Source organism: Varanus komodoensis, unplaced genomic scaffold (assembly GCF_004798865.1).
Source record: "Varanus komodoensis strain SLA01 unplaced genomic scaffold, ASM479886v1 scaffold94, whole genome shotgun sequence".
In the NCBI taxonomy this organism is placed as follows: Eukaryota; Metazoa; Chordata; class Lepidosauria; order Squamata; family Varanidae; genus Varanus; species Varanus komodoensis.
This window is the reverse complement of record NW_025336646.1, coordinates 925,038-944,519: the sequence shown is the minus strand read 5'-3', so window position 1 is coordinate 944,519 and position 19,482 is coordinate 925,038. Positions and strand designations below refer to the sequence as shown.

Sequence of the window (19,482 nt, the reverse complement as noted above, 5' to 3'; positions counted from 1 at the left end):
GTTGTTTTTTGCTTAGTCTTTTATCTATTTATTTTCACCCAGATAACTTCACCATAATCTTCTATTTTTTTTAAGAGTTTGGGCATCGTTACCAAAGGGTCTTCTAAAATAAAGACTAAGTCGTCTGCAAATGCTTGAAGTTTGCAGCTTTCATCTCTGATTCTAGTGCCTTTAATATCAATATTTTCTCTAACATTTCTATTTAAGACTTCTAAAATCAGTATAAATAACAATGACGATAAGGGGCACCCTTGTCTTGTGCCCTTTGGAATATCTATAGTCTCTGTAAATTCTCCATTGATTATTATCCTGGCAGTCTGTTTTTGGTAAATACTTGTTATTGCGTTAATAAATTTTTCACCAAATTCCATTTGTTCTAATTGCTGTTTCATAAATTGCCATTTGACATTGTCAAAGGCCTTCTGTGCATCTAGAAACAATAGTGCCATTGATTTTTCAGAATGCACTTCATAATATTTTAAGATATCCAGGATGATCCTCACGTTGTTTCTAATTTGTCTCATAGGTAAAAAGCCATTTTGATCTGTGTGTATAAAGTCTATTAGGAATTTCTTCAACCTTTCTGCTATTACAGAAGCAAAGATTTTATAATCCACATTTAAAAGTGATATTGGTCTGTAGTTTTGAAACTGTGTCAAGTCTGTGTCTTCTTTCAGAATTAAAGTAATATTTACCTCAATCCAAGTATTCGGTATTTTGGCATCCGACAATTACAGCATTACTTCAGAGGTGTACATAAAATTTCTTCAAAACATTTATAATACTCCACTGGTAATCCATCTGGGCCAGGGGTTTTATCATTTTTTTGTCTCTTAATCGCTTCAATTACTTCTGTCATTGTTATTTCCTCATTTAATATTTTTTGATATTTCTCCAGCAATTTTGGTAGATTTTTCTTTTGAATATTTTCATAAATCTTCTCAGTTGATATTTCTTTGGCTTGATATAACTTTGTAAAAAAAATCTTCCACTATTTTCTTTATTGATGCACTTTGTACCTGTAGTTGTCCTTCTCCATCTTTCAACTTAAGTATTAATCTCTTTTCTCTTTCTTTCTTTAATTTATAAGCTAACCATCTCCCTGGTTTGTTAGCATTTTTGTCAACAATTGCATTAAAATCTCCCATTAAGCAAAGGGTTTGATATACAGTTTGTAGAAGTAAGGTATATAATTTTTGATTTAAAAAATCTTGATGGTCATTAGGTTCATAGATTGCCACCAGAAGCACCTTCTTTTGTTTTATTTTCACTTCAACCAATAAAATTCTACCATCTTCATCTGAAAAGATATGTTTGGAATCCAGTTTTTCTTTAAGATATAAAGCCAAACCATTTTTTTTTTTTTTTTTTTGGTGAGCCAAAGATATAAATAACTTGCCAAGTTTTGGACATTCCAGAAGTTTGTGATGTTGTCTTTTTATATGTGTTTCTTGTAAACAAATTACATCTAATTTCAATTTTTGAAGTTGAGAGAAAATTCTTTTCCACTTAGGAAGTGAATTTAATCCATTTATATTCACAGAAAATATTTCAATTCTTCCTTCCATTTTAAGATCAATATTTATAAAGTATATATACCTATTTATATTTAGGTGTCATGCTTCTAGCTTTTCTTTTGGCTCTAATAACTGTTCATCCCCTTGTTGGTCTAAAATTGCTATTTCTCCTTCTTCTGAGAGAAAAGGCACTGCAGCCGTTGCCTCACTGTTTTTCCTTTTCTCCTTTTCTTCAGTCCGCTCTTCATCTTCAAATGAACTTCAAATTTTTCATAGAATTCTTGGGCCTTGAAGACTGAATCCAGTCTAAATCTTGCAGAATTCCAAGTAAAAAGTATCCCTTCTGGTTATATCCATCTGAACATGATTCCTTTCGCCATCAACTTGGACGTGAGGGATTGATACTTCTTCCGTCCTTCTCTAATTCTCCGAGGTATTTGTTTCAAAATAGTTACATCATGTTCATCAAATGTCAGTAGTTTATCGCGTGAAATTCTAAGGACATGATCTCTTATAGATCTTTTTGTAAATTTAACATGAACTTCCCTCGGAAGTTTATGCCTTCTTACATAGCTTGAATTCACTCTATAAACCAGGTCAATCTCGTTGTCAATCTCTTCCTTTTACAGACCGAGCGCATCTGCTAGCATAGTATTTATTAAGTCACTTAGGTTTTCATTTTTTGTCTCTGGTATATTCAGTAGTCTTAGATAGATGCCGTCTCCATCTCCAGTATAGTGAATGAGTCCCATAATGATTTATTTGTTTGTGTTAATTGTTGTATTTCTTTATCCATCTTTTCAGTTTTCTTATCAATATCATCATTCTTCTCTGTAAGTTGATTATTTATGTCCAGAACATGACTGTCCAATTTATCCAATCTTTCATTTTGTTTTGAGGCAAATTTTGGAGTGGCGTTTTGAATGGACTCTTGAATAGACGTTTGCATTGCTGAAAGTGTTATCTGTAAGTCCTTTTGATATTTTTCCTGTTGAATCATCAAATCCAGAAGTTTTGGTTGGTATGTTGGACTTTGGGTTGCGGACGTGGGTGCAGATGTTGATGTATGAATTTTTTCATGATGAAAATAAAGGATTTATTAGGACAGCCTGTTATAAAGCAAGGTAACCACGAGATGGCAGCAGTGAGTCACAATTTTTTTAAATCGCATATTTTTCCGACTATAAGACTCCCCCTTGTATAGGATGCCCCTCACTTTTCGTACTGATTTCCGAGCAAGCAAGCTGCTGCTGCGCATGTGCCCACCTCCCCGCACATGTGTGCCTGCACGCGCACCAGTCTCCCCCCTGATCACACCTGTGCCTGCGCTTGCCTCCTCCCCAATTGCACCCGTACCTGCCTCCCCCCAGAGCACGCCTGCGCCCGCCTCCCCTCCCAGCTCCTCTTGGCCCCCCCATGTATAAGATGCCCCTCCATTTTTAGGTAACTATTTTAAAGAAAAAGTATCGTCTTATACACGGAAAAATACGGGTAATCAAGATACCTGTTGTGAGGCAAGATAGCCAAAGGGTGGCAATAAACAGTTATTTGTTGTTATAGCAAACAGAATAGTTTCACTTTCATGCACAAGATCCGCAAATGATCAGATCGCCATGTTGTCTCAGAAAGAGGAATACAAAAACAAAACAAAAAGAAAAATTTTTTCTACCGATTAATTTGTAGTAAGTTTCAGATTTAATTCTTCGCCCTTGGGGAGATTAAAAAGAGAGAATCTCTTCTTTTCCAATTCTCAAATTTCCCCAGTTCCAATTAATCTCCCCTAGCTCTGTCGCTGCTTAGAATCCACAGGGAGGGGGGAATTTTCCTCCTCCATCAAAAGGGGCTTTTTATTCAAATTGGTGCTTATTCCAAAAGTTATTTTAAGGGCAATATTTTTAAAAGGGTATTTGCTCACCCAGCAGGTCTGATGTCCACTTTAAAGTTTTTTTTCTTCGCTGTTTAGCCAGTGCCGACAGCTAGTGAGGGGGAGCACCCCTCTTGTTCTGTTCACTGAGAATCCATGAACTCCCCCTGGCGGATGGGGGGGGCACCACCACCCCACAAAGCAGAAGTGGGCTCGAACTTCTAATCCCAGCCCTGTCAGGGCTCGGTTGGGCCTCCCAGAGCCCGATGGAGAATGGATTTCGGTGTGAAGTATGGAGCTCCCATTCTTTGCTGCCGATCTCGCTGCGAGGTCAACTGGAAGTACAGGAGAAACCATGTTTTGTAAGCCTCCGAGGAAGCGGTGTGCCAGGGATGGGCAAACACGGAGGAGCCTTGTATAGGGGGTGAAAATGAGAGACGGCCACCAAGTGGACCCTGATGGAGGAGGGGGAGAGGCCTGCAGCAAAGCGGATCTGTAGGTACTTGAGGATATATTCGGTGGAAGTAGTGGTGGGCTTCAGGCCCTGAGCTGTGTTTGCGGTTGCGAAGGCTCTCCACTTCGTTAGGCAGGAGTGCCGTGTGGAAGGCTTTAGGGTGGCTTGCAGGATGGCAGCGACTGCAGGAGGGAGGGTGCCATATGGATTGATCAGGGTGTGATCCTCCAGGCTGTCAGCCGGAGGGTCCTGGTGTCTGGGTGCAGGACCCTGCCCTGATCCTGCAGTAGCAGGCTGGGGAGAGGGGAGGTGGGAGAACTCATTCCTGGACAGGTGAAGGAGGAGAGGAAGCCAGGGCTGTTTCAGCCACCAGGGCGTGACAATAATATTATTGGATTTTATCTGGCTTATTTTATATTGTATTTTTGTATTTTTAATCTAATGTTTATATTTTTTTAATTTAATGATTATAATTATTTTAATTTATTGTTGTAAGCTGCCCCGAGGCTTCGGCGAATGGAGCGGCATAAAAATATTTTAATAAAATAATAATAAATAAATAAATAAAGGATGCAGCTGGTCCTGTTGCTCTGGAACTTGGCTACCACCCTGGTTATCAAGGCGGAGAGAGGGAAGACGTGGAAGAGGACCCCTCTCATCTGAGGAGAAAGGTGTCCCCTAGGGACCCCGTGCCCTGTGCTGCTCTGGAGCAGAACTGTTTGCATTTGGAGTTCTGGGGGGCGGCAAAGAGATCGTTCTCGGGACACCCCCCGTTCCTGCATAGGGCGCAGAAGGTGGAGGCTTCCAGTTCCCACTCGTGTGGGAGGGAGGGGGAGCGGCTCAAGGAGTCCGCGGGGGTGTTGAGGTGGCCTGCCATGTGAACGGCTGTGATGCTGATACCCCTCTCAACGCACCAGTGCCAGAGGGTGGTGGCCAGGGTAGGGAGGTGGGCGGGGTGTGTTCCCCCTTGTTTGTTCAGCGAGTACATGACTGTGGTGTTGTCTCTGGCTACCTGAACATGGCGCCCTGTCAGGGCATCTTGGAAGGACACCAGGGCTTTCTGGACTGCCAGCCTCTCCAGCATGTTGATGTGGAGACGGGCTTCGTCCCGGGTCCGGTGGCCCTGTGTGCACATGCCTGTGCAGTGGGCGCCCCAGCCTGTATTGAAGGTGTCCGTGGTGACAGTCACAGATGGCCGGGAAGGGAGATGGCATGCCTGAGGTGAGGTTGGCCACTGCGCTCCACCCGTGTAGGGACTCCCTGACAGCAGTGGGTGGGGGTAGGAGGGTTCTGTGGGGTCTTCGTCCTACATGAAGGCTCCCATGAACCAGAGCTGGAGGTCTCATGAGGAGCCTTGCGAGCTGCAGCAACGAAACCGTGGCAGCCATGAGGCCCAGCAGCTTTTGAATGACTGGTGTGGCCCTGACAGCCATGGCCAGAGAAGTGAGGGCTGCACTTCCCCTGAAGGACCGGGTCCGCAACTTGGGAGTGCTCCTGGACCCAAAACTCTCATTGGCGTCTCTGGTGAATTCAGTGGCCAGGAATGCCTGATCATGGTTACTCATGCGCTGATAACATCCCGACTGGATTACGTAATGTGCTCTATGTGCTCTGCATAGGGCTGTCTTTGAAGATGGTGCAGAGGCTACAACTGGTCCCAAATAGGGCTGCGCATCTGGTGTCAGGTGTCAGGTCACATGTCCACGTAAGACCTATTCTGTGTAAGTTACACTTGAAGCCTGGGCCCAATTTAACGTGCTTGTTTTAACATGCATAGCCCCATAGCCTCAGGACATGCTGAGTATACATGAAATCTAAACTTTGATGCTACCTTTCTATGGAGCACACCTGCAAAGACAGAACAGTCTCTGGATGATGGCCTTCCATAAAGATGCCATTTTGTATGCGTAATCCTATAGGCAGATCTAAACCACTATCAGCTTTTGCATTTTCAGATAAGCAGATAGCTACCCTCTGCCTTGCATATTGATCAGCAGTCACTTTCTTCATTTTGTGGGAGGTACCATCTATCTATTTAAAGTGGGTAATTCCATACCTGCTTTCCTAGGAGTAGGTTCCACTGAAGTCAATGCAAAGTGATTCCAAGTTGACATGTATAAGATTACAGTATAGGTTATCCTAAGACTTGCTTCATCATCCCAATCTTTTTCTCCCCACCTCATCCCCACCCACATATTTCATGTTACTGTAGAAGAATTCTAAAGCAGTTCAAAGCTTGCTCACTGCTTCTTGGCATTTTAATTGGTCTCCAGTCAAGGCATTGTTCTACAGTTGGTTGCTATTTGCATTGTTAATTTTAGAAAGGGAAAAAGGGGGCTTGGTACAAGATGATTTGAGAAATATGATTAAAACAAGAACTTTGCAATCAAAATTCAGAGAAGCATTCTGTTTCGAAGGGCTTTCCATGTTGTCTGGCTACAAAAAACGTACACAGGAGATGTAGTATAGTAGTTGTATGTGTAAGGAGGAAGAGGAGTTCTTAAGTGATTCATACCTTTCAAAATTTATTTTGATTTTGCAGAGGAATAAAGCCCACAGGTATGCGAAGATACAGAATTATGGTTGTGAGAGAAATGAATAGGCAAAGATGACTTAAGCTTAAGATGACTTTTATTGTTTTTTTTTTTGTCTCCGTGATAATATTTTTTGTCTTTTCCTTTTTGTAAAAATGCCTGTGCTGCAATATGGAGAATTAACAGACAGCCGTAAGTATAGCCCCCATGCCCTTTGCTGAACAAGAATGCATCCATGCTCCACCAACACCCCTTTTCCTGCCCTTCCAGATGTGGATTACAAAGATGGGTTGACGTGAACTCTTAGGAGAGTTAAACACAACAACACACATTTGCTTTGGCAGCACAGTGATATATATCCAGGAAACTGCTTTTCCTGTTGCAGAATCTAGGAATAGAAAATATGACTGAGAACAAGGGCAATTCTCCAGCAGATAAGTGGAATGGCTTGATTGATTCTTGTGCTTTGCAGAGCAAAACCTCACCCTCTTCCCAGAACTGGCAGAGGTCCTCCATAATTGGTTCCAAAAGAGGCACTCTGCCAGCCAATCCTCACTGTCTGTGTTGTGTGTACTGAAGTATCCTGCATAGGAAAGGATGATTACTTTTTAGAAAAGTTGTATGTAAAGTTCTCACACAACTGCAACAACTGCTTACCCTTAGCCCCTACAACACAGTGATGTTAAAAAGTCTGAAAATAGAGATGAGGACCAACATCCATTCCTATGTAGATTTACGACAGTGAAGTGTCACTCTCTAATCACAGGTAAAGACAGATTTTCCCAGATGCCCAAACATTTTCATTTTGGCTTTGAGAAGCAAAACGGTATTCTTCCTTACATAACCCAGAGCTACTTAGAAAGTTGTGTCAAAGATTGAGGTACACTTAGACATTCCAACTTAATTAGCATCGACCAAAAATTCAGTGGTATTGAAGCCTGTAGCCACCGCTAGTTAGCACTGCTGTTTTGGCACTTTACCACAGAATGACCAAATTGTATTGGATCCTATTTAAGGCAAACCTAAGCAAAACAAACCTAAGCCCAACAACACCCTCCATTGGGCCAGGTTAAACCTATTCAACTGATGTGCCGCTGAAATCTGCTTTTGCCCCCACTTATCCATCAGGAACGTGGGGTAAAAAGCTAATTCATTGCTGGGAGTCATGTAAAACTCCACACTAAAGCTGAAATTTCGTACAAAATCCAACAAAGAGTAAACTGCAGTTTATCTCCCTTGTGCACAGGTGGTCAACTGCTCTAAGGAAGATATTAGCTCTTTCAACATGCATGCAAACTTTAGCCACCAAGATTTAAAAGCTAGCTCATGCTGCTAAAAGCAACATTTGCTGATACACATTCCACCTTTTCAACTTCTTTCCAAATAAGGTATATCCTTCATTGTTGGCACTTGTTTCGATCCCCCCATGGAAATCTAACATGCAGCTAGAACCTAAAACCCGAAACTTCAAAATGCAGCTAGAATTTTTGCATGTGATGTTATATGTAAGAGTGGATATTACGGCAAATGCCAGCCATCTTTTCCAGCAAGTGAAACTGAATCTGGTCACCTGCCCTGTAGCTATTGTCAAACCATTTCAGAAATTATAAAAGCTTCCATCTATGCAGTTGTGGTGAATTGTATTGCAAGTATGGTCCACAACTGCATTTGCTCAATCTGGTAGGTGTGGTACATAAAGCTACACACAATTTGCCCCAAATCACACCTGTAGAATGTATTTTCATGACCAAAATGACATAGGAGCAACAATTGAAGGGCAAAAGCTATACCACTCAAGTGACATATAAACTGAGGGCTAATTTAATCCTTTGAAACTAGCCTGCATTATTCTACAAAAAATGCATCATTCACTTTCCCAAGCATGACAGAAATGTACGAGGAAAACAGTGTGATTTCTAGTCAAGGGGAAAACACTTGCAGAACTGAGAAGGTAAAATCTGTGGCAGCAGGAGCTGAATTTACCTGCTTGTATTTTAGAATTAGTTTAAATGCACTGAACTTAAACAGGGTCTATCTGGTGAGAAAGCCCGATCCTTGTGGTATGTTATCACCAACAGTTGAATTGTCCTTTTTAGTCTCCTGGGCCTTACCATATCTGGCCCTGCTGTAGCTGCAGCCCTGGGGGACACCTGTGCTTAAGCTAATCTCTGCCATTTTCTCAGGGCCTTAACATTGCTCATGAATCATTCCAGGCTTTCTTTACTGCTAACCACTGCTTTATGGAAGGCCACAAACTAGTTCTGGGCTCAAGCTGCCTTCTCTCTCCACTACACGATGCTATTGTACACAAAAGACAGAACATCCTGAAATCTAAAACGTTTTTTTCTGAGTTCCACTTCAGTTGTGAGGTGTTTGCTTAGGTGGCTTTTACCATGAAACTGTGTGGTGAAATCAAAGTATGCATTTGGTGTATATGTGTGAGTTATTTCAACGGTGAAGATACATGCATGCAGTATTTTGACAACAAAACGAGAACCCAGCAGCTGGTCTAGCACAATCTCCACGTTGAGCATTGCACCCAGTGCCAATTTAGCCCAAAGCTGCATAGATAATTAAAACTTACAAAAATAACTATGAACACTTAGGGAAAGAACACAAATTACTTGAACAGCAGACCACTCTTTCACATTTGAGAGACTTGGAAACGGAGTGCCCCCATTACTGCTGTCCTGGACTGCAGTTGTGGCTTTTACACTGAACATAATCCCTGAGAAGCTTTTCAGTCCATTCTGCTGGCAAGCAGCTCTTTGCAAGAGAATGACTTGAGGCTGAAGGTCAAGCAATGAGTCCTTTAGTCCATCTTCCATCTGTAAGTAAATATATTACTTTAAAAACCATTTCAGTTTTGGATTTTTTAAGTTATATGTTCAGTCCCCTGGGAATGTGTCATTCAGAAGAAGAGGTATTTTCCAGTTTTGATTTGATGTCCTTTTCCAAAACACATTGCAGCCACAGAATTGTTCATTTCTTCCTATGGGGAAACTAAAGAAAGAACAAAGGGGTATTTACATATAAGAAGCTAATCACAAAAATTCCCCAGCCAGTATTGTCATAAACAGAACACTGCTTTGGAAGAACAAAACTTCTCACTGTTCCTCCTCAGAGAGATTAGGGATCCTTGCTTGGTACATGGACTGGTCTTGGTATAAAAATGAATGAATTAAAATTAATACATGCTCCTGGTTTCAGACAGACGCATCCGGTTTCCTAAAGAGAGTATAAATTGACTCCAGGTGAACAGAGAGGGAAGCTTTGTAAATTGACATCTTTTCTTAGCCTTCCCTTGCACAGCAAAATGATGGCTGTGTTAGACAAGCTAGTAACACTTCTGAAATACTTTTTGCAACATTCGTGGCTGTGTAACTTTCCAGCTCAGTGTCCAACCACCCAGATCTCACTTCTGCTACAGACTCACTGAAGTTCAAGTCCAATCATTTCTTAGAAGTGCTATAACCTCTATATGGCACAAAAGCATTTTGTTTTGCTTGTGTGTGCATATGCATGCACACATGTTATTTATATATTAAATTGCACAAATATGGAATTAAAATCATACTATAACAAAATCATGCATCCCAGCACCAGGACCACGGGATACTTGCTAAACCATTTGCTTTTACAGGAAGCGCTGTCCCTCTTGAAAAGTGTCAGGGTTCTTGTGGAGGTTTAAATCCTTAGCCTCTTATTAGCACTTAATAAATGGGCCCCAAATATTGTCAAAATAATTCATATTTATATAGATTTTTTAAAAAAATAATATCACATGTTAATTTATCATTAATAGCTACATTCCAAACTTCTCAGTACCAATCACTCCACTGATAATCATGTTTAACTTTCCAATTCTTTGCTATAACTGATTCTTTGCTATACCATCTCCATTATCAAATATTGACTATAATGCAATTACAGGCTTTACTTCAATCCTGTTACTGTCAATGTAACTTTCTTTTAAAAACTCTTTCCAAAATTTCATTATGTATTCATATTCCTACCACATGAAAATGTGTGCATACCCCCCAACCACATCTCCCACATAGATTAGAATATTTGCTATCCATATGATTCAGTTTTACTGGGGTTAGGTACCATTTCCATACTAGTTTATAATTTTTTTCCTTATTCTTACTGACATACATTTTAATATTGTCTTATCCCACATATTTTCCTATCTTCATTACTAATATTCCTTCTTAAATCTGTTTCCCTTGTTGCTTTAAGAGGATCATATCAATCCTCATCTTCTAAAATCTTGTGAATTTTAGTTATGATCCCTTTTATCTGCATAGTGCCTTGTTTTTCCTTTTCCACTATCATTTCTTCACATTTAGTATAATCTTTGCATCCATCTTTTTTCTTTAACCAATCTTTAGTCCAACGTTCTAATAGAATTACATTAAAGCAAGTTAATGTTTTCTATTTTATATCTTATCCTTATTATTCATCTTCTCTAACCAATCTTTTAACTTAATAATTTGTTTATTCTTCAAAATTTTCCCCAAACTCTCTCTCCAATTTACTGCAAATCCTTCTAATTCTATAATTGGATATAATGGTGAGATTGATGGCATAAGCTTTTCCTTATTCAAAACTTTATCATCTATTTAAGGAAGGTATTTTCAATCTCTCTTATATTATTTTTATTATAATCTTTCAAAAAATTAACAAATTGATAAAATTCTAGTTTTAGCCATGTTAGCATGTCAGGTTAATACAGTATCAGGTATATGCCTCACTTGACTTGCTACATAGTATAACCTTACATTAGGAATACCTAACCGCCTCCCCCACGCCATCTTTTGCGATCTATACCATCTTTTTTAATTTATCCTTGCTTTTTTACCCGTCACACAAATTACCAATCATATCTTGCCATTCTTTCAAGTCTTTATCTGTTATTTTAATCAGTAACACTGTAAACAAAAACATTACCTTAGGGAAATTTTTCATTTTAAATATTGCTATTCTACCAAACCATGATAGTTCAGTCTTCCTAAATTCATTCATTTTCTCTTTTATTTCCTATTTCAATTTATCGAAATTATTCTTTTTTAGGCATTCTAGAGTTTTTGTAATATTTATACCTAAATATTTATTCTACATATTTTAACTTCAAAGTTACTCCTAACCTTTTCCCTTTCTTCTTTATCACAATTAAATAACATCATCTCTGATTTATCCCAGTTCATCTGTAAACCCGTTAACCTCTCCAAATGGGTTCACTTATTTATGATTTAAACCCTATTCTTTTAGGGCATATACTTTTGTAACCCACCTCCATCTTGAGCCTCCAGAATGGCTTGAGTTTAATCTAATAAGTGTCTGTTACCATGCACAGCTCTTGCTCTTCTTTTCTGTCAGTTTCCATTATCCTCTTTGTCTCTGACTAGCATTCAGTTTCAGTTGTTCAGAATCTTTCATTGCCAATGAGACTTGTTACAATTATTGTGACATCTACTTGTGCTCTGAAAGAGATGCCATGCCGATTGAGTAATATACTGGTGTATGTTCCCTGTCCTTGGCTTTTCTCGTCCCATCCATTTTGCTTTTCTCTGTACAGAGGCTCTCTGCCTGGAGAAAAGCATTCCAAGAAAAGCTCTTGGAGGGGTTGGTTCTACAAGTACTCTCTGAGTTGCGTCTGTGGCAGAGGTTCCTCATCTCTGAAACTGAGCAATATGCTTGGGTTTGTGACTGCAATTTATTCTTGTGCATGCAGTTCCTCGAAGGTAGCTCTAGTCACAGAATTCAGGATGGAATTACCTGAGGTGGAGTTGGCAAGAACTATTCTTAGCAACAACAGGTTAAGGGTTACATTACTATTTCTCAACCTGGATATACTTGTAACTGAGAGCCAATTTAAACATGATAATCACATGCACATGTCCTACAAGTCAGTCATCACACTCAAGCATTTCTTAATTCTATGCTCTGGCCCATGCATGTACACTCCTTCCATACTAGCTAGCTATGCTCCCAATGACAGCACATTGGTAAGCAATTACTGTAAATATGTCAGCCTACGTGTAAACTAAGAACTTTTCCAAACTGATGCAAAGCAGGTGCAGAAACTACATGCATAAACTGCTTGTCAGTGGCAGTCCTTCAAATGCATCATTCGTACTTACTGATGCAACTGAACTTTGAGAATATCTGGCTTCCAATGCAAGTTTCCCTATCTTGCAATAAGCAAATGCCTTTCTAGGCAATTTCTGTTGCCCTAGAAAACCATCTTTTGCTCACAATTTAAATCCACACAATTGTGAGCTTCTGTGCCTATTTTACACCTGTGTGGGCTGCATTTTTCAGATCTGCTTCTTTAAAAAAGGCAGCTGCTATGCTAGAAGTTAATTTGTACATATTTATTCACAGCTGAAATGAACTCAGACTTTTAAAAAGGGTACATAACAGAGCAGTATCACTTTTCTTGTTGTACGTCCCAAGAGCAGTGCAAATATCACGTATATAAAACATTTACAAAAGCAAATTACATGAGCACAGTTACTTGAAAAGAAAGATCTCCAGCAGGTCAGGAAAAACAGACCGAATTAAAATTATAGCCTGCTAACCAACGTAGCAAATGGCTATGCACACTGAATCATAAAACAATTAGATGCAGTCTAACTCTGTCACTGGCACATGTAGAATTCCAAACTCTCCTCCCACTGCGGCCTTCCATACACCATACTGGTTTGGAGGGCTGCCTGCAGTAGGACTTCTGCAGAGTGCGACTCTCCCTGATCCCTTGTTTGACTTGGACAGACCTTCTCTATTGTTAATCCAAGCATGTGATGCAGTGCCTAAAACTGAAATAATTTTATTTTCTCTATGCCATGAGGATTGGATTTTCTTGTATGGTAAGAGGACTTGCTGTATCCCATGTGTTCTTCTAAGGGAAGGAATACTGGACCACCACTTGCTTCAGCATGAACTGTGCTACTGGGTGGCTTCCAAGGAAGTTCCAGGAAGAATAGACAACACCCCTGATGAAATTCCCCAGCTGCAGCATGAGCACTTGTATGCTATGTGAAAAGCCAATTTATAGCTCTCTCGCTCAGAAAAATGCCCTCTACCACCACAGCCTGTCTCAGGGGACGTTTGCATCTGCTGATCCAGCCACAATTAAAGCTAAGTGTGAGGTGGAGGGTTGACCATCTCTAGCTTTAAACTCTTCCCTGAACTGCATATACTGTCCTCCTTATCTGTAGCTAGCCAGCAAATTTGCTTGCTGCTAGCTGTGTAGTTTCCGCAGGCCAGGAATTTCCAGGTCTTTAAGGGTGCAATCATGTAAATGTTAAGGCAGAAAAGCCCTGTAATTCCTAACATCTCCTAGTCAGCCATGCTTTTTTTCTGTCTAAACATGCACAAAACTGTGCTCGAAGTAACTGGAAAGGGCGAAGAGAGTCAAATTTCCCCTTTTGCACATGCTGTCTCACTGACCAACATTTCCTGGATCTCCACACAGCTCAGCTGCCAAGTCATTATTGCAAGTAATTCAAGCGGACTCCTAACAAAACCAGTAATGGACAGAAGGCGCCTTAAGCTGTGCAAGACAAAACAAGTAAAGCAATAAAAAGAGCAAAAGAGGGCACTGGACCGTCGTTTGCAGGTTCCCGCTCTCCAGTGGTTTGATGAACCCAAGCAATGGGAAGGGGAGTGGAATCAAGCCCAGGGCAAGCTTCTTCCTTTCCCCAAAGAAGCTGAGGGAGCTTTGAGGAGCTTAAAACCAATATACAGCTGATCCCCCATCCAAGCCTTCTTAGTCAGATTTTGTGGTGTTATAACTCTGGCATGCTAAGATTTACCCAGCCAGCCCACCCCCCACCCCCACATATAGAAGTTAACAAACAGATGGAGTCAGACTTCAAATTAACTTCCACAAAAACATGTGTAGAATAAGAGATTATTCCCTTCAGAATAAACTGAAGGGAATAATTCGATAGACGGAGAATAAATCTGAACATGTTTTATGGGAAAACACTAAGATACCTAGATAAGTAAACACGCAGTTCATGGCATGCTGAAGCATTTGCATGGATCCACAAATGCACCTCTCGGCTCAAATATGGGTTTCTCGGAGGCAGCAAATGGGTGAAGAAGGAACAGTGGAACAAAGGGGAATAAAGCACTTCCTTGTGCCATGTTAAATATCCCTTCCTGAGGCAGGGGCTTGGCCAGAGAGAAGGGGCTTTGGGACCTCTGCTACATAAGGCTGCAGGGTAATACGATGTTCAGCCCAAAGAGCACAAGGTAACATAGGGTAAGGATCCTATCTATCCAGATGTGCAAATGAACCATTACACCTTGGTGAGCAAGATTTCCAAGCAATCAGAGAAGAAACTTTGGTAAACCACAGAACATTTTCTTTTGCCCACTTCCACTTTAGGCTATTTTTATGCAGAGGACTCTGACCATTTTTGTGAACATGTTAACACTATATGAGCTACTTACATAAGAACAGGCTGAACTGTTTTGGTTCAGACCAAAGGAGCCCTGGCTAGGGGAATGCCAAGCCTGAGAAGACTCCAAGGTTTTGTCTTGTCTCCCTGGCTAAAGCCCGTCCTGGAAGTCTTTCCAATGGTGAAAACTCCATGACCCTGTGGATCTTCACACTCTGTCCGCACATGATCTTCCAAACAGGTTTTCTCTTATATTTTGTACCGGAGAGGTAACTTCCCCCCGTTCTGCCAAGCCCACAAGTTCCTTTTTTGGTGCACAGCCCTTTGTCAACAGCACCATGTCTCCCGTGGCTGGTGCACCATGTCTGCCTGATGCACTGAAGCTGAACGTCTGGTAGGTGGAGGGCATGCTGCTCTCTAAGATGTCTAAGCCAATAGTTCACAGTAAACAAAATTTCCTTGGATATACATGTGTTTCCTTCACAGCTCTTCAAGAACTATCTTCTTTGTATTAGCTCACTTGAAATTTGAGGCATCTGAACAGCCAGCCTGGCTGTCTGCTCCCTGCTTACAACAGGGTCAGAGGGCAACATGATGGTCAGCAGTTGAGCTTACACTGGGATTACCCTAAAGTATGGAACCGCCTCTGGGAGGTTTGGTAGCTTTTTTTTTTGGAAGGATGAGACACAACTCTGTCAGTCTTTTCTCCCCTACAGCAAATGCTCATTAACCTCTGAACCCGGAGACTTACCAGGTACAAGGTACAACAGAACTGCTTGTTGCTGCCGCCACCACACCTCATACCTGCATTTTAGCTAGAGAGCCATTAAATCTAGATTTAATGCCGAGCAGGAGCAGGGAAGGAGGCTGGGGTGCCAATTACAGGTAGTCCAACTCTGACCCCAGCCTCCCTCCTTCCTTCTCACCCCCTTCCCCCTGCAAGGCCCAGTTGCAAGCTGAGGGGAGTTGATACTGCTTTGCTGCCTGAAAGGGGAAGGGGTGAGGGGCTTGGGCCTGCAGAGTCTCAGCTCTAAGATCACAATGTTGGAAGGACATCGAATTGTGCCCTAACTGCTAAGTTTTATATTTTATATTTGTGAGCTGATGATTTTTGTGATTTGATGACAGTTTATTCTTAATTCTATTTTTAATGTGATGGAAAGTATGTTTATGTGAAGTAAATTTGAAACATGCGGGCAAGCTTCATAGAAAGACTTAAAGCAGGTAAGACAAGGAAGGGCATCAGAGAAAACCCTGTTCCAAACACTACTGTATTCAGAAATGAGATTGGTTTCTACCCGCTTCTGCTTTACAAAATAAGCCACAAATGCCCCATTTATGGCTTGTTTGTTGTCAACAGACCATGAAGTCATACTCTGGGTTGTTTCTATCTCAACAACTAAGAGTACCAGGTTTGAGCATCCTGGGGAACAACCCAGAAACAACCATTCCAGGACTATATTACACATCAGCCATGGCAGCACAGTTGCTTGCTCCCATGTGACCGCAGCATGTAGTCACCACATGCAAATCAAGTCAGTAGGTTAAAAAGGGGTTATTATATTGCTTCAGGCAATAGAGAAAAGGTCATATTTTTGAATGGTCCCACATGCATAAAAGCTCCTTGTATTCTGTTAGTAAACTTTTTAGCATTGTTCCGGATTTTTATTTCAAGTTAACTCAGTTTTAGTTATGAGAGAAACAGCCACCATTTGTAGTCACACACACCTTGGTGAGTTTCAGACTGCAAGACTGTAATGTGCTTAAGGTGGAGCCACTCTTGAACAACTACAGTCAGTCCAGAAAGTAGTGGCAAAATTAGGACAAGTTCTTGCGGCAAGAACGATCAACCCCCTTCTCTTGCCGATTTTGTTGGCTCCTTGTTGGCTGGTTTCTGGAAGTAACTCAACCCAAAGGATTGCCTGCTCTAACATGAACCTACCGATTGCTTGGGTCATTTTTTGAGGTGCCACTGTTTTTCCTACCTCCTCCTGAAACTGTGAAAGATCTGTAACATTCATTCCCGTCAGTGCATTTTCTGAAGAGCATGGGGGCTGAGCATTTTCAACTGGCAAGTGTTGTTTCCATTGTGCTTCTATATTATGAGAATTTCCTATCGGATGTAGTCAATGAGGTTCCAGTATTTAATGATTTTATGCATCAAAAGACACTACAGTTTTATGGATTAGCTCCACAGGTTAACCAGGATGTGTGACTACATGATCCGAGTATTTGCAGTTACTCTTTAGCAAGCACCATTCGCACAGAACTTTTCCTTGCCTGTGTTTTAGTGGCTTGACATCCAAATTCTAAAAGTTAATAAGGAGAAAAACTACCTGCCACTCCACTACATCAAGATCTAGAAGTGACATTTCAATTATGCTCCAGGACAAAAGGTATCTACTTGTGTCTGCATTACATAAGACTAACAATCAAACTGAGCTAGCCATTAAACTAGTGAAATAAGAAACTGCACACATGAAGCAATCAGAAGGCTGAGCACAGTTAACATTTTTGTTTTCCTTTTATGCACCTACAGTAAGGAATTTTTCTAACCATATTCATCTGTTTTGCTGATACCAGTTATTATCATCTGTAGGATTGCATGTTTTAATACATTGAATAGATAGCTTAATTGACTAAAGCTTTAACTGGGAGCTTTAGTTTATTTAGACTGTGAAGACAAATTTCAAATCAGCGGGCCTGCAAATTAAAGGCAAAAATTATTTCAGAGATGGTATTTTGGTCCTGCTGTGTTGCTGTAATACAGAAGAAAAATGAAAATTAAAGATAGCCTTTTCCTCCAACAATTAATTGATTTTGCTTGCAGCAATTTCTACCTAATTCTATACTTATAGTTCCTTCAATACCTCAATAATTTTTTCAATTCCTCATTTCACCTAGTGAGGTTTTAATTATATGCACTATTTACTAGAAAGCTGGCCAAGGCATATCTTTTGCTTACAATTTTTGCACAGTAACTTCATAGACATTATTTTCAAATAGATTTCCTACTGCCTTCAAGAGAATGGCTGAGAGTCAGGACTGAGGAAGAGGGTGGTCACCTCACTGGAGGATGATAAAGTTCTTGTCCATGAAACAGAGGAACACCAAAGGGGCCATGGAACTGAGGAACATGGTGATAACTTACCTGCATGGGAACCACCAACACTTCCTTTCCATTAGATATTTCTTCAGGTGCATCTGAATGGTGATTACACTGAGAAAAATCTTACATTCATGGATGGGTCCAAAGAACAAGGACAGGTCCACAGACTCCTCAATCCCAGTGCATTGCCTTCAGCCTACAATGCTCTTGTTTTGGTACTTGTGAAGCAAGTAAAACCATCCAGAGCCTTCAGACTGTACTGTATGCAAGTTCACCAGTAAGTCAGGATGGGAAGGTTTGCTGCATTTCCTGCTTCATAAGCCATTGCAGAGTTCTTGGGAACGCACAACTCCAGCTTGTGGTAAGGATGAATTCCGGCAAACTGCAGATTTATGTCCAGCCCAAAGTGCAGCCTTCAGCACACCTGCTCCCATTAATCTGTTTGTTAGAGAAAGACAGGACAGATGTCTCAAGGTTTACAACACCTACGTTTCCCAAGATGCACTCTATTAACTTACTACATTTAAAAAAGATCGACTTTAAACACAATTAAGGAAAACTAGGCAGAATATGCATCTTTATTTGCCATGAGAAAACTGCTGAATCAGACCAATGTCCATTAAACAAAGGATTTGGTTTCCAACACTGCCCAAAAGTTTACATGCCAGGCCAGATGCTGATGGTCGCACCCCACTCTATTCACTTCATATGCCCATCCTCTATAAATCTCAGTTAAAGGTGTCCAAAAAGTAATAGGTGGAAGTTTTGGCTATTATAAACTGAAATATGCATAAAGCTAGGTTTTTTTGCTGATTGTTTGTTATGCAAAGTATTAGTTTATTAACTTATGGCATTTTATTTATTGATAATTTTGTTAGGGTAATTTTAGGAAAGAATGAATCCAAAACACTGGAGATTAGTAGGAACTTAGGGATTTTTAATAGCTAGTGGTACAGAAATATTACAAAGAACAAAAGAAATGACCACTACAGTTGTTCCAGCTGCGGAATGAAGGAAGAGCTTCAATTCCATCAGTTACTCCTTGGCTAAAAAAATCTTGGTACCTTATAGCAGAGGTTTTCATTTTTCATTTTTATGTTTTTGGCTCATGGCCGCCTTTTGAGCCTCACTGACCTCTTTGATCCTCCTCACAGTCCCTGTTAGCCGGTAAAAAGGTACTTTACCATCTGCACTGTGGTAGAAATGCATCTCTTACTGTCACCCCAAAGAAATACTACCTGCAGTGTGGCTGGGGGGGGGGGGGGTCATATGGCCCACACTAATCACTGCAGATTAAACAATATTATAAATGGACAGGTGAATCAACATAGCTGATTTTACTTTGGAAGTTATTGGGAAATATTTGCTCAGTATTTTAATTTCTTAATCCAAAAGGTAGAGGAATGCTACGATTTAGCTTTTCTGCATATTGCTGCAGTGGCCCAGTCATGCAGATGTTACCAAAACACTGCGGAATCTGAGTCTTATGACATCCCAGAAAGGTGTGCAACAAGGAACTGTGTATTAGCGACTACAGACTGTTCCTTATTGAGGTTCTACCCACCAGCCCCAAATAAGTGGCCAAAA

At 40.7% G+C, this 19,482-nt stretch overlaps 1 protein-coding gene across 1 annotated transcript in view; it reads right to left on the bottom strand.

The window, feature by feature from the left end:
* Nucleotides 1–6,448: 6,448 nt before the first annotated feature.
* The window catches only part of MFHAS1 (multifunctional ROCO family signaling regulator 1), a 42,008-nt gene continuing 28,974 nt past the window's right edge, over nucleotides 6,449–19,482 (bottom strand). Inside the window, exons 3-5 of the mRNA XM_044418926.1 lie at nucleotides 17,938–18,333; nucleotides 8,994–9,372; nucleotides 6,449–6,952 (exon numbers count right to left, since the gene is read on the bottom strand). The gene's annotated coding sequence lies outside the window, so the exon portion shown is untranslated. The remainder of the gene's footprint in view (nucleotides 6,953–8,993; nucleotides 9,373–17,937; nucleotides 18,334–19,482) is intronic.